Source organism: Tursiops truncatus, chromosome 2, assembly GCF_011762595.2.
Source record: "Tursiops truncatus isolate mTurTru1 chromosome 2, mTurTru1.mat.Y, whole genome shotgun sequence".
Lineage (NCBI taxonomy): Eukaryota > Metazoa > Chordata > Mammalia > Artiodactyla > Delphinidae > Tursiops > Tursiops truncatus.
This window is the reverse complement of record NC_047035.1, coordinates 66297898-66310276: the sequence shown is the minus strand read 5'-3', so window position 1 is coordinate 66310276 and position 12379 is coordinate 66297898. Positions and strand designations below refer to the sequence as shown.

Here is a 12379-nt window from a genome sequence, read left to right as displayed (position 1 = left end):
GCCATTATAAAGATTTTTCCTCCAAAGGATTTGATCTTTAGTCAACTTTCAAATCTTTTTTCTGTCTGTGGTAAACATTTTTCCTCTTTTCAGAATATAAACATTTTTCCTTTTCCTGGTTTAAACATGGTCATCCAGAAGTGTAGTTGACTGAAGGAGCTTACAACTTGTTAGAGACATCGAGCTTATGTCCCAGGAACTCTGACCATCCTTCCTAAGAACATGAAGGGGTTTTGATATATTTCTTCAAATCATAAAATTGAACATCAATTTACTATTTCTTAATAGCTTTGAAGTCAGAAATGCTTATTGGAAAGACAGGCTATTAGAAGAAATACATCAAAGCATATTTTATTTGTAATTGGGAAACTTAACCGGCTGTCATTTTTTGCCTAGTTTGGGGGGGGGGGGAAGAACAGTATATTTTATTACTTTTCAAAAGCTGTGAAAGTAAAGAATTATAACTATAAACACTGAGAAAGAAAGGTTGAGCAATAAATAATCCCTATAGGCTTTCTGTTCCTTTCTCTATTTTTGTTTCAGCAATACCAGAAACTCTTACATGGTTTCACACTACTTTCTTTTTGTACATCATAAAACTGGATACCAATTTTAAAACTTCTCAAAATTACTTATCTTTCACAGGTTTTTACTTCAAACTATTATGTTGTGGAAAGGATAGGACGACCATAGGAAGGAGAAAAAAGAAACAAAACTTCACTTATTCTATAAATATGCCATATTCCTTGTTGAGGGTGCCATTTTTACACAACGCAGGCAAACCTGTGCCCTTCACTTCAATATATGAAGGTTTTCACCTTTGGCCCTCAGTTCACTACGTGTAAGGCTGTAACTTGAGCCAGTTAATATCAGAATGTTTTAACACTAACATTCCAGTATTTCTTGCAGGTAGATCTGTCCTGCATGTTTGTAGCATAATAGGGCTAGGGTTAGGGTGTGGGGAAGTACACTTAAGTACAAGAATGATTCTCCAGTTCAGCTCTAACAGTTTAATTCTTCGAATCCATCTCTCAGGCCGAACAGGTGCGCTTCAGCGTGTTCCAGTGGGTTGGAGGCCAGGCTAGAAGGCGGCCTAAGGGATGACACTTGTGAAGGGCGTGGTCGCCCATGCTAGCTCCACCCCCCATCCCAATGACGCCTGCGCAGAATGGACTCAGATCGAGACACTTGTGCTAATACTCGAAGAGCCCAGGGCGTCCTAGAGTGTGGTGCTGACCATCATATCTGAGTGGTCAGTCGTTGGGAGGAATCTCCCGGAGAGCTGGACGGTGGGCTTCGCCATTTCAGCAAAGTCTCTGGAACTGGCACAAGGCTCCTATTTCATGGGTGAAATATCGGTGACACGTTCCATATTTTGCTGGGAGGACCCGAGCTCGATCCAGAACCCTAGTGACCCAGCGTCCTGGTTGGTGGCCCAGCAAGCCAACCGATTCGTAAACCTTAAAGAGACTTGGGAGAAGCGCCGCTTGTTCCATGCAGGCCGCCAGGGCCGCCTCAATCGCGCCAGCCTGGTGGCCCACTCCGCATCGCGGCCGCCTCAGAGGGCGCGTGTCCACCTCGCTGGCCGGGTCTTCGAGTGCGCCGCGCTCGCCACTCCCGGCATGCTCCGCGAGCCGAGCGCCCCCGCGGGAGGGCCCACAGCCCGGGACCTGGGGCCCGTGACGGGGCTTCTTACCCAAGGTGCCCCGGGCGCTCATTTGCATGTCCCTCCGAAAGGTGAACCCAACAGCCCTCGCGGTTTAGCAGTCATAGCACCAAATGTGCGAGCCTGCTCAGTGGTTGCGAGACATCAGATTTCCCTAAACGTTCGACGGTGGCTGGGAAGACGCGCAATTCAGTCACCGTAAGCGAAAGAAGCGAGAAACTCCCGTGCCTTATATAGGCTGTAGGGGGAGAGTATAGCGTGCTCGCTTCGGCAGCACATATACTAAAATTGGAACGATACAGAGAAGATTAGCATGGCCCCTGCGCAAGGATGACACGCAAATTCGTGAAGCGTTCCATATTTTGTGCTCTTCCACACACCATCTGGACACCCTTTGTTCATCAGCTCCTAAAGGAAAAGCTATGGGCCGGAAGCACAACGTCTGGCACTTAATGCTGAAATTAAGTGATTTTCACTATAGTGATTTTTCACTATAAAAATGTTCGTGTAAGGCAATGTATGAAATGTGAATGAAGCCGAGTTGCACACCTGGGAATTTACGTGCAAATATGTCGTTTCTACGTATCTTGGAAATGAGAAAATGTCAACTTGCATTTCCTTCATAGAACTTGAAAGTTCTGAAATCACCTTACTTATGGTCTGTCTCCCTTAACAACACAAACTCCAGAGGCCCAGCTCTTATTCACTATAGACTGACACATGAATCGCTCGATGAGTCCATACCAAATCATTTCTAAATTATTAAGTCACTGAATTATTGCGAAGTTAATGAATCCTTGCTAAAGGAAGTAAGCAACAGCAGTGCACAAATCTTGGGCCTACTTTGTGACATTCTTTTGTCGTTTTAGACCGGAGTTCGTACGCTCTCAGACTGAGCTACACAAAAGCAGGGACTGTTACCAAGGAGTGGTTATAACGGATGAGATCAATGTTGGCCGGTGCCTGTGGATCCTAGAGCTCCAGCACCAGTTGAAAACTGGCTAGAAGCAGCAAGCCCATTCTGATCTGCTTTCCTAAGAAGTCATTTTTATCTGATCATTTTATCACTCAAAATGCCGCTTTACCTAAATCGGGTGGATTCTGTGATGGGAAATTTAAGAGAAAAGTTAATTGCCCAAACCAAAAGCAGATTTTAACCAATGGTAACAAGCATTCGACTGCAGACAGCAAGATTATCGAGGCAGTTTAATAATAGAAATGAGACAGGTCGGGCCACGGGCATGCCGGGAGGCCATCGAGATAGAATCGACCCTGGGAGGAAGAAGTATCCGGTGGGAGAGCCATGCAGGAGGCCTCAGAGCGGTCTCCAGAGCTGCCTCTCAAAACCCCACTGTTTTTTGTGTTAATGAGCACAGGGGTCGGGACGGTGGGGAAGGGCACAAAATATGGAACGCTTCACGAATTTGCGTGTCATCCTTGCGCAGGGGCCATGCTAATCTTCTCTGTATCGTTCCAATTTTAGTATATGTGCTGCCGAAGCGAGCACGAGATTTATCTTACCCACAGCATATATAAAGCACGGTGACTCTGGACTCTTACACTTACGGTGACTGAACTGAGAGTCTTCCCGGCGATCGCCGAACGTTTAGGAAATTTGATGTCGAGCCCCACTCATGAGGCTCGCACATTTGGTGCTGTAGTCGCTAGACTGCGACGATCTGTCGAGTTCATCTTTCGGAGCGACATGCAAATGAGGGCCCGGGGCACCTTGGGTAAGTGGCTCCGTCGCGGGTCCCAGGTCCGGGACGTTGGGTCCTCTCGCCGGGGCGCTCGGCCCGCGGAGCATGCCGGGAGTGGCGAGCGCGGCGGCCTGCCTTGCGCGCGGCGGCGTGCCCTGCGCGCGGCGCCCTCGAGGACGCGGCGAACGAGCGGGACCCGCGCGGTGCGTGAGGCTGCCGTGATGCGGAGTGAGCCGCCTGGGTTGGTGCAGCACTTCAGAGCACGTCGTTTCCCACTTAAACTTCCTTTGATGAGTACTTGGAAAAAAAAAAAAAAGTAATCACCCAGCCATTATCACACCTCGAAGAGTTAAGGTAATTCCTTAATGTCACCTAATATTCACTCTACGTTCCAATTTCCTTGTTTTAAAGTTGCCTTTTATTGGTGGTTTGTCGTAAGGATCCAAACGAGGTTCAGTCCTCCCACATGGTGTTTGGTTGCTGTGCCTCTTAGGTCTCTATTAATCTCCTAAAGCCCCCTCTCCACTCCCGCCCTCCCCCCACCGCCATTTCTCTTCACGCTCTTGATTTGTTGAGGAAACCGGATACTTGCACCATGAAACGTCACATTTCTTTCATTTGGCTTATGTATTACTGATGATGTCGTTAAACTTGTTTCTCTATCCTCCATGTTTCTTGAAAGTTTGTAGTTAGATCTAAAGCCATAATTAGGTCCTGGTTTAATTTATTTCTTAAGCTTTAGAGCCCCATTGGTAGGGCGTATTCTACCTATTGCATCTCAACATAAGGCAGGTAATGTCCGGCTGCACCAGTGGGTTCAGGTGAGGTCAGTAGCCTGATCCCTCCATTATCAAGTTTCTCATACATCTTTCACTTAATGATTTTAGAATACACTGATGAACGTTGCCCAGGTAGAGGGTCTGGCGGTCTGTTTGTTGGTTTGTTTTTAACCCTTGGCTCATGAGCTATAAGGATGTAAACCCAAGGCCCTTGATGTCCAACTTCTGTACCCCAAGGAAGAAATTGAGAGAAAAAGACCAGGAAAAGAAATGAAGGAAGCGTGTCGTTGGTCGTTCAGTCCTTTCCGTGATTTGGTTACATGAGCTAACAAATTGCCTTTCTTGCTTAGGCTGGATTGGAGCCCAGTTTCTGTCTCCTCACTGCTAAGAGGCTCTTATGGAGCCAGCAACGGGTCTCCAGACACCACCTCCCTCACACAGTCTGCTTTTCTTTAGCTACACTTTTCTTGTGTAGAATCAATTGGGTAAGAAAAATAGTCCCACCCACCCATATCACTATTTGAAGGCAGGCTGTTTCTTTTCTGGATATTTTCTGAATGTTTTCTGTCAGGCTATATATTTATTGAAGGCCTCACCTAGGAGGACAGTTGCTGGAGGTGTTCAAATTAACATCTTAGATTTCCTTACTCTGTTCTCTCCTTTCTGTTACACAGTTGTCTTTTTTTCCCCCCCAAAACTCTTGTGTTCTCCTACTCTTCTCCTCCTGTTTCTTCTTTCTCTATCCTGTCCCTCCTCCCAGCTACATCGAATACCTCACTAACTGAGCATATTTACCCAGTTCACCTCATGCCTTTGTAATCACCCTCATGTTTTCTCACTACACATTTGCAGCATTGAAACCCTATTGGCTTGTGCCAAACTACAAAATATTTAAGATCCCATATTTAGATTTTGACGAAAACAATTCCTGTTCTTATCACCAGTTAAGTATGTGTAAGTCTCCAATCGCTTTTTTACGGGGAGATAGTGATCTTTAAACACGTCTTTTGGAGGTCATATAGGAACGTTCTGAGGAAGGTGGCTTTTTAGTTAGATAATCTTTTGTATCTTAAGATCTCACATGAGGAGTCTCACTAGGCATTTTTTAATAAACAGACTTTAGAAAAGGTTGATTTAAAGGATTTTTCTCAACTTATCCGATTTTTTAACAAGAAAAAAAGCGTTTTATTTTTATATCCTGGAACATTTGGACTCTGTTACCAATAAATGCTGTCATCATAATAATTCTAACTATTTACATTAGCAGTGGAATAAAACAATCATCTATGTTTTCTTAGTGGTATGTAAAACTGGTGCATCTTACAATCAGTGGCATTATAGATCCAAAGAGATGGAAAATCTCATTTTTCAGAGAAGGAAACTGAGGCTGAGGTAAGTGTGTAGTGATTTCCCTGGGCAGTACTGGCACTGGTCCTACCATCTTCTGAGGCCAAATTCATTTCTCTTCCTTCTGTACCACTTGTAGTATTACTAGGTCATACTCTTTGCAATAGCTTAGAAAAGAATAAAGACTTCAAGCCTGTCATTTTACAGCCACGTTTCTGAGTCCTGCTCATTTTACTGCAACAACAGGATAGTACACACTGATAAGCGGAAAATCTACCTTATTCTTTTTCTTTTTATTCACCGAAAGGGAACATTCAGTGATGTGACTCAGTTGAAACAGGCAAAACCCACAAGTCATTTCCTCTTTAGGAATTTTGCTCTAATTAAAATGAAGAGGAAGCTCAACCAAAATGCTCACATCTTCTTGAACAGGGAACAGATGAGTCACTTAGAACCACAGTATCAGTGACCAGCTTTACCTGGTGTGAAATTGGTGAACTTCAGCTGGGGAACAGAGGTTAGCAACCTGGGCTGCAGTTTGTAATCACCATGAGAGCTTTTTAAAATATCCGTGCCAGAGCCCTCCCCTGAAGGTTCTGATTTAATTGTTCTCCATTTCTCTGAGTTGCTCTACTGAAGAAGCTCGTTGGAGTTCCCCACTAGCCCCCTTCCTTTACTATTCCTTCCCTTTTATGGCCATTCCCCCTTCCCTCATGTTGCACCCATTGACTCCCCAGGACACCTCCTAAATATCCCACCTAAAAAGAACTCCGAGGACCTTTCAGAACTTACTAGTCCTGGGTTTCATCTTTTCAGGGCTCTTCTGGCTAACTCCATAAACTAAAAGGTGATAGAGCAGGGTTTCCCAAACTTGCCTAGAGATAGATTCCCAGAGGATTGGCCAGTGCCAAGGCAAAGGATGATACAGCATATCTCCCAGATGACCTATCTGTGGCTTAAAGGCTACTTTTACTGAAATGAGAAAGTCACTGTGGTAAGGCTGGTGTGAGATATTTTTGTGCATGGAGCCCTTTCATAGCAACCAGTTCCTTTGATTTGTAGTAGCAGATAAATCTCATGTTTTGTTTTATGGGGAGAGTGGGAAGGGGGAAGAGGGGAAAGCATGCACAAGAGACTTATCAGAGATGAGCTTCCTTAATTTCTTGTCCTTATTACAGATTTGCTTATATTCACATACATCCCTGTTTCTTCTGTTTTCATGGGTGAGGTGTCTCTTGTATGGGAAAAATTTGTGCCCAGGTGGACAACTGCATTATCTAGAATCTAGACAATCCCCCAGGGTTATCTGATTAGGGTTATCTGATTCCAAATCTATGGAAACTATCTTAAAACTCTGTAAATTGTAGATAACTGATAGCAATACAAAATAATTCTTGTTTATAGACATGCAAAATCTATCCTTACCAGTAGAGGTTCAGTTGACTTCTCTCTACCACTGTGGAAGAAGCTTGTTTTGCTTCCATTTGCAGATTCATTTCAACATTCCTTTACTCTATATAAGTTTGTGGGTTTTGATTTCTCCTTTGAGCTGGTTACAATGTCTACCTTGTTTCTTCATTGATTAATACATTCAATACAATCTTTAACACATGTTCATTTTATATCTGTATGAGAGGCATGATTTTTACCTTTTTTTTCCCAAATGTCTTTTAACAGTTCGGAGGTCTTCTACTGAGTTGCCCAATGGATTCACCTAACAAAACTAGGTATAGTTCTGACCAGGGAAATGCAGCTCATGGGTTGCTTAACGCCCAGACACATCTTTTTTTTGGCTCTCAAAATGACAACTTCACTTTGCACTCTGTTTTTCTAGTTTTAATATTGTTCTCTATTAATTTTGTGGTTTGTCTTTGTTGTGCTTACAGCAATGTCATTGCCCACTCTTGGTAGCAATGATTAGGAATTTGGTGTTATGTTCTGACCAGAACATGTGAACGGATTAATGATTTGTAGAGCTCTTTTCTCTGTTGGGTGAGAGACAACAGAGAAACTAGTTTGTTAGTCTTGTTTGTTTGCTTATTCATTTATTTGGGCTCAAATAAGTTAAGTATGTTGTATTCCACCAAGAAGGAGAACAGCTCTTTGATATATGAACCAGTAAATTTTTTGTGCTTCTGTGTTTACTATTAACTCATGACTGAAATTTTAAAATTGAAATGATAAACTCTGTGTCTGTATGTGTATATGTCTGTAATTCCAAAAGATCTTTACGTCTCATTGTATGGATGTGTAACGCTTTCCTGAGTCCAGATGGTATTATTAGATTATAAAATTTCCTAAATTAAAGAAGTCCTGTTCTGATTGACTTATGAGATAAATAAGTGCTTATTTAAATATAATATTCCTGTAATTCTCAGAAAATAAGGAGGTTGAATTTCTGAGATTTAAAATGTGCCAGATTTAAAAACTATTTTAAAAGAAATCAGCTCAGAATCATTTAAAGAATTCAAGTTCCCATAATTTAGGTAAATCTTTGGCAAACTAGACTTTGTTAATGGTAAGATCCTTGAGGCAGTGCATCAGGATGGGCTTCAGACATTTCTTTAACAGAAAGAAGGTCAGGCTCCTCTTCTGAGAGCAGAGCAGGAAGAAACAAGGATGAGAGCAGATGCAGGTGTGCTTTCAGGGGTGTGTATGGAGTGGGAATATACAGGGAGATGCTTGATGGATTTCAAGTCTGATGGATTCTCTTTTTAAGAATCTAGGAGGTGAGGGAGTCTGCTGAGGATGAAGGGCTAGGTTTGGGTAGAAGGCCTGGGGAGGGTAGCAAAGGCTTAGGAAAGTATTTCACAAAGTGGAGGAGCTAAGTCACTGATGTACTTTGAGGCGATTTTCGTGGGTACATAGGCAGAGTTGTTTTTTAAAAGTTTAATAGTTATGAGTTTATTTTAATGCAGAGGGTGTTTTTTCATTTTAATAGTTTTGTTTTTAAATGTGTATTGGAAATAAACAATTAGCACATCAAACCTAATATTTTATGGATATTACTTATAAAGCAAAAGTACTGTTTAAAAGTTAAGTTAGGGCTTCCCTGGTGGCGAAGTGGTTGAGAGTCCGCCTGCCGATGCAGGGGACACGGGTTCGTGCCCTGGTCCGGGAAGATCCCACATGCTGCGGAGTGGCTGGGCCCATGAGCCATGGCTGCTGAGCCTGCACGTCCGGAGCCTGTGCTCTGCAACGGGAGAGGCCACAACAGTGAGAGGCCCACGTACCGGAAAAAAAAAAAAAAAAAAAAAAAAAAAAAATTAATTTGAAGAAAGGGATTCAGTTACTATTACCTCAGGTGCTACTTTGATATGGTAAAAATCCCAAAGGTGGTACTCAAAAATTTGGGAAAGTTTGATTTAAGTAAGATATCCAATAGGGCAATTGGGAAAAGAGGAACAATGTGTGTAAAAAGACTGGTGAGTGGTGCTGAGACCGTAGCCACCTGAAATCACAGCTTTTAGCACTGGCTCAGACCATAATTCTTCCCTGAAAAGCCCTCATGCTTTCATGGGGATGTTGCCAGTAACCGCTGAAAAAATAGGATTTGTCAGAATCAAGATAAGCAACATAAACTGAAGAGTAAAACAGTACATTTTTTTTTCTTTTTGGTTTAAAACAACAAATTTGGATTAAGAGCTCTGGTTAAAGGAGCTCCAGAGACGGGCGCGAGCCGCTGCTAACAGTGCGTACCCCAGAGATGGGCATGAGGCACTAAGGCTGCTGCTGCCACCACCAAGAAGCCTGTGTGCGAGCACAGGTCACTATCCACACCTCCCCTCCCGGGAGCATGTGCAGCCCGCCGCTGCCAGGGTCCCGGGATACAGGGACAACTTCCCTGGGAGAACATGCGGTGCACCTCACGCTGGTGCAACGTCCCGCTGGCCTCTTCCGCCACAGGCTCGCCCCGCACACCATGCCCCTCCCTCCCCCTGGCCTGAGTGAACCAGAGCCCCTAAATCAGCGGCTCCTTTAACCCCATCCTGTCTGAGAGAAGAACAGACTCCCTCCGGTGACCTACATGCAGGAGCGGGTCCAAATTGAAAGCTGAACCCCGGGAGCTGTGCAAACTAAGAAGAGAAAGGGAAATCTCTCCCAGCAGCCTCAGAAGCAGCGGATTCAAGCTCCATAATCAACTTGATATACCCTGCATCGGTGCAATACCTGAATAGACAACGAATCATCCCAAATTGAGGAGGTGGACTTTGAGAGCAAGATTTATTATTTTTTCCCCTTTTCCTCTTTCTTTGAGTGTGTATGTGTATGCTTCTGTGTGAGATTTTGTTTGTATAGCTTTGCTTTCACCATTTCTCCTAGGGTCCTCTCTGTCCAGTTTTTTTTTTTTTACTTAAAAAAATTTTTTCTTAATAATTTTTAATTTTTCATTTTAATAACTTTATTTTATCTTATTTTATATTCTTTTATTCTCTTTCTTTCTTTCTTTCTTTCTTTCTTTCTACTTTTTCTCCTTTTTATTCTGAGCCGTGTGGATGAAAACTCTTGGTGCTACAGCCAGGAGTCAGTGCTGTGCCTCTGAGGTGGGAGAGCCAACTTCAGGACAGTGGTCCACAAGAGACCTCCCAGCTCCACGTAATATCAAACGGCAAAAATCTCCCAGAGATCTCCATCTCAACACCAACACCCAGCCTCACTAAACGACCAGCAAACTACAGCGCTGGACACCCTATGCCAAACGACTAGCAAGACAGGAACACAACCCCACCCATTAGCGGAGAGGCTGCCTAAAATCATAATAAGACAACAAACACCCCAAAACACACCACCAGATGTGGACCTGCCGACCAGAAAGACAAGATCCAGCCTCATCCAACAGAACACAGGCACCAGTACCCTCCACCAGGAAGCCTACACAACCCACTGAACCAACTTTAGCCATTGGGGATAGACACCAAAAACAATGGGAAATACGAACTTGCAGCCTGCAAAAAGGAGACTCCAAACACAGTAAGACAAGCAAAATGAGAAGACAGAAAAACACACAGCAGATGAAGGAGCAAGAAAAAAAACCCACCAGACCTAACAAATGAAGAGGAAATAGGCAGTCTACCTGAAAAAGAATTCAGAATAGTGATAGTAAAGATGATCCAAAATCTTGGAAATAGAATAGGGAATATGCAAGAAACATTTAACAAGGACCTAGAAGAACTAAAGAGGAAACAAGCAACGATGAACAACACAATAAATGAAATTAACAGCACTCTAGAAGGGATCAATAGCAGAATAACTGAGGCAGAACGACGGACAAGTGACCTGGAAGATAAAATAGTGGAAATAACTACTGCAGGGCAGAATAAAGAAAAAAGAATGAAAAGAACTGAGGAAGTCTCAGAGACCGCTGGGACGACATTAAATGCACCAATATTCGAATTATAGGGGTCCCAGAAGAAGAAGAGAAAAAGAAAGGGACTGAGAAAATATTTGAAGAGATTATAGTTGAACTTCCCTAATATGGGAAAGGAAATAGTTAATCAAGTTCAGGAAGCACAGAGAGTCCCATACAGGATAAATCCAAGGAGAAACACGCCAAGACACATATTAATCAAACTGTCAAAAATTAAATACAAAGAAAACATATTAAAAGCAGCAAGGGAAAAACAACAAATAACACACAAGGGAATCCCCATAAGGTTAAGAGCTGATCTTTCAGCAGAAACTCTGCAAGCAAGAAGGGAGTGGCCGGACATATTTAAAGTGATGAAGGAGAAAAACCTACAACCAAGATTACTCTATCCAGCAGGGATTTCATTCAGATTTTTTTTTTTTTTTTTCCGGTACATGGGCCTCTCAGTGTTGTGGCCTCTCCCGTTGCGGAGCACAGGCTCTGGACGCGCAGGCTCAGCAGCCATGGATCACAGGCCCAGCTGCTCCGCAGCATGTGGGATTTTCCCAGACCGGGGCATGAACCCGTGTCCCCCGCATTGGCAGGTGGACTCTCAACCACTGCGCCACCAGGGAAGCCCTCTCTTTCAGATTTGATGGAGAAATTAAAACCTCTACAGACAAGCAAAAGCTGAGAGAGTTCAGCACCACCAAACCAGCTTCACAACAAATGCTAAAGGAACTTCTCTAGGCAAGAAACACAAGAGAAGGAAAAGACCTACAATAACAAACCCAAAACAATTAAGAAAATGGGAATAGGAACGTACATATCGATAATTACCTTAAATGTAAATGGATTAAATGCTCCCACCAAAAGACACAGACTGGCTGAATGGATACAAAAACAAGACCCATATATATGCTGTATACAAGAGACCCACTTCAGACCTAGAGACACATACAGACTGAAAGTGAGGGGATGAGAAAAGATATTCCATGCAAATGGAAATCAAAATAAAGCTGGACTAGCAATTCTCATATCAGACAAAACTGACTTTAAAATAAAGACTATTAGAAGAGACAAAGAAGGACACTACATAATGATCAAGGGATCGATCCAAGAAGAAGATATAACAATTGTAAATATTTATGCACCCAACATAGGAGCACCTCAATACATAAGGCAAATACTAACAGCCATAAAAGGGGAAATTGACAATGACACATTCATAGTAGGGGACATTAACACCCCACTTTCACCAATGGACAGATCATCCAAAATGAAAATAAATAAGGAAACACAAGCTTTAAATGATACATTAAACAAGATGGACTTCATTGATATTTATAGGACATTCCATCCAAAAACATAGAATACACATTTTTCTCAAGTGCTCATGGAACATTCTCCAGGATAGATCATATCTTGGGTCACAAATCAAGCCTTGGTAAATTTAAGAAAATTGAAATTGTATCAAGTATCTTTCCCGACCACAACGCTATCAGACCAGATATTAATTACAGGAAAAGATCTGTAAAAT

At 42.9% G+C, this 12379-nt stretch overlaps 1 protein-coding gene and 2 non-coding genes across 3 annotated transcripts in view; 2 read left to right on the top strand and 1 right to left on the bottom strand.

Moving 5' to 3' along the window:
* The first annotated feature begins 1924 nt into the window (after positions 1-1924).
* Positions 1925-2031, top strand: LOC117311510 (U6 spliceosomal RNA). The gene has a single exon (XR_004525705.1). It is a non-coding gene; the product is annotated as a U6 spliceosomal RNA (small nuclear RNA).
* A 1035-nt stretch (positions 2032-3066) lies between these two features.
* Positions 3067-3173, bottom strand: LOC117311509 (U6 spliceosomal RNA). The gene has a single exon (XR_004525704.1). It is a non-coding gene; the product is annotated as a U6 spliceosomal RNA (small nuclear RNA).
* A 211-nt stretch (positions 3174-3384) lies between these two features.
* The window catches only part of AKAP6 (A-kinase anchoring protein 6), a 578687-nt gene continuing 569692 nt past the window's right edge, over positions 3385-12379 (top strand). Inside the window, exon 1 of the mRNA XM_033851195.2 lies at positions 3385-3720. The gene's annotated coding sequence lies outside the window, so the exon portion shown is untranslated. The remainder of the gene's footprint in view (positions 3721-12379) is intronic.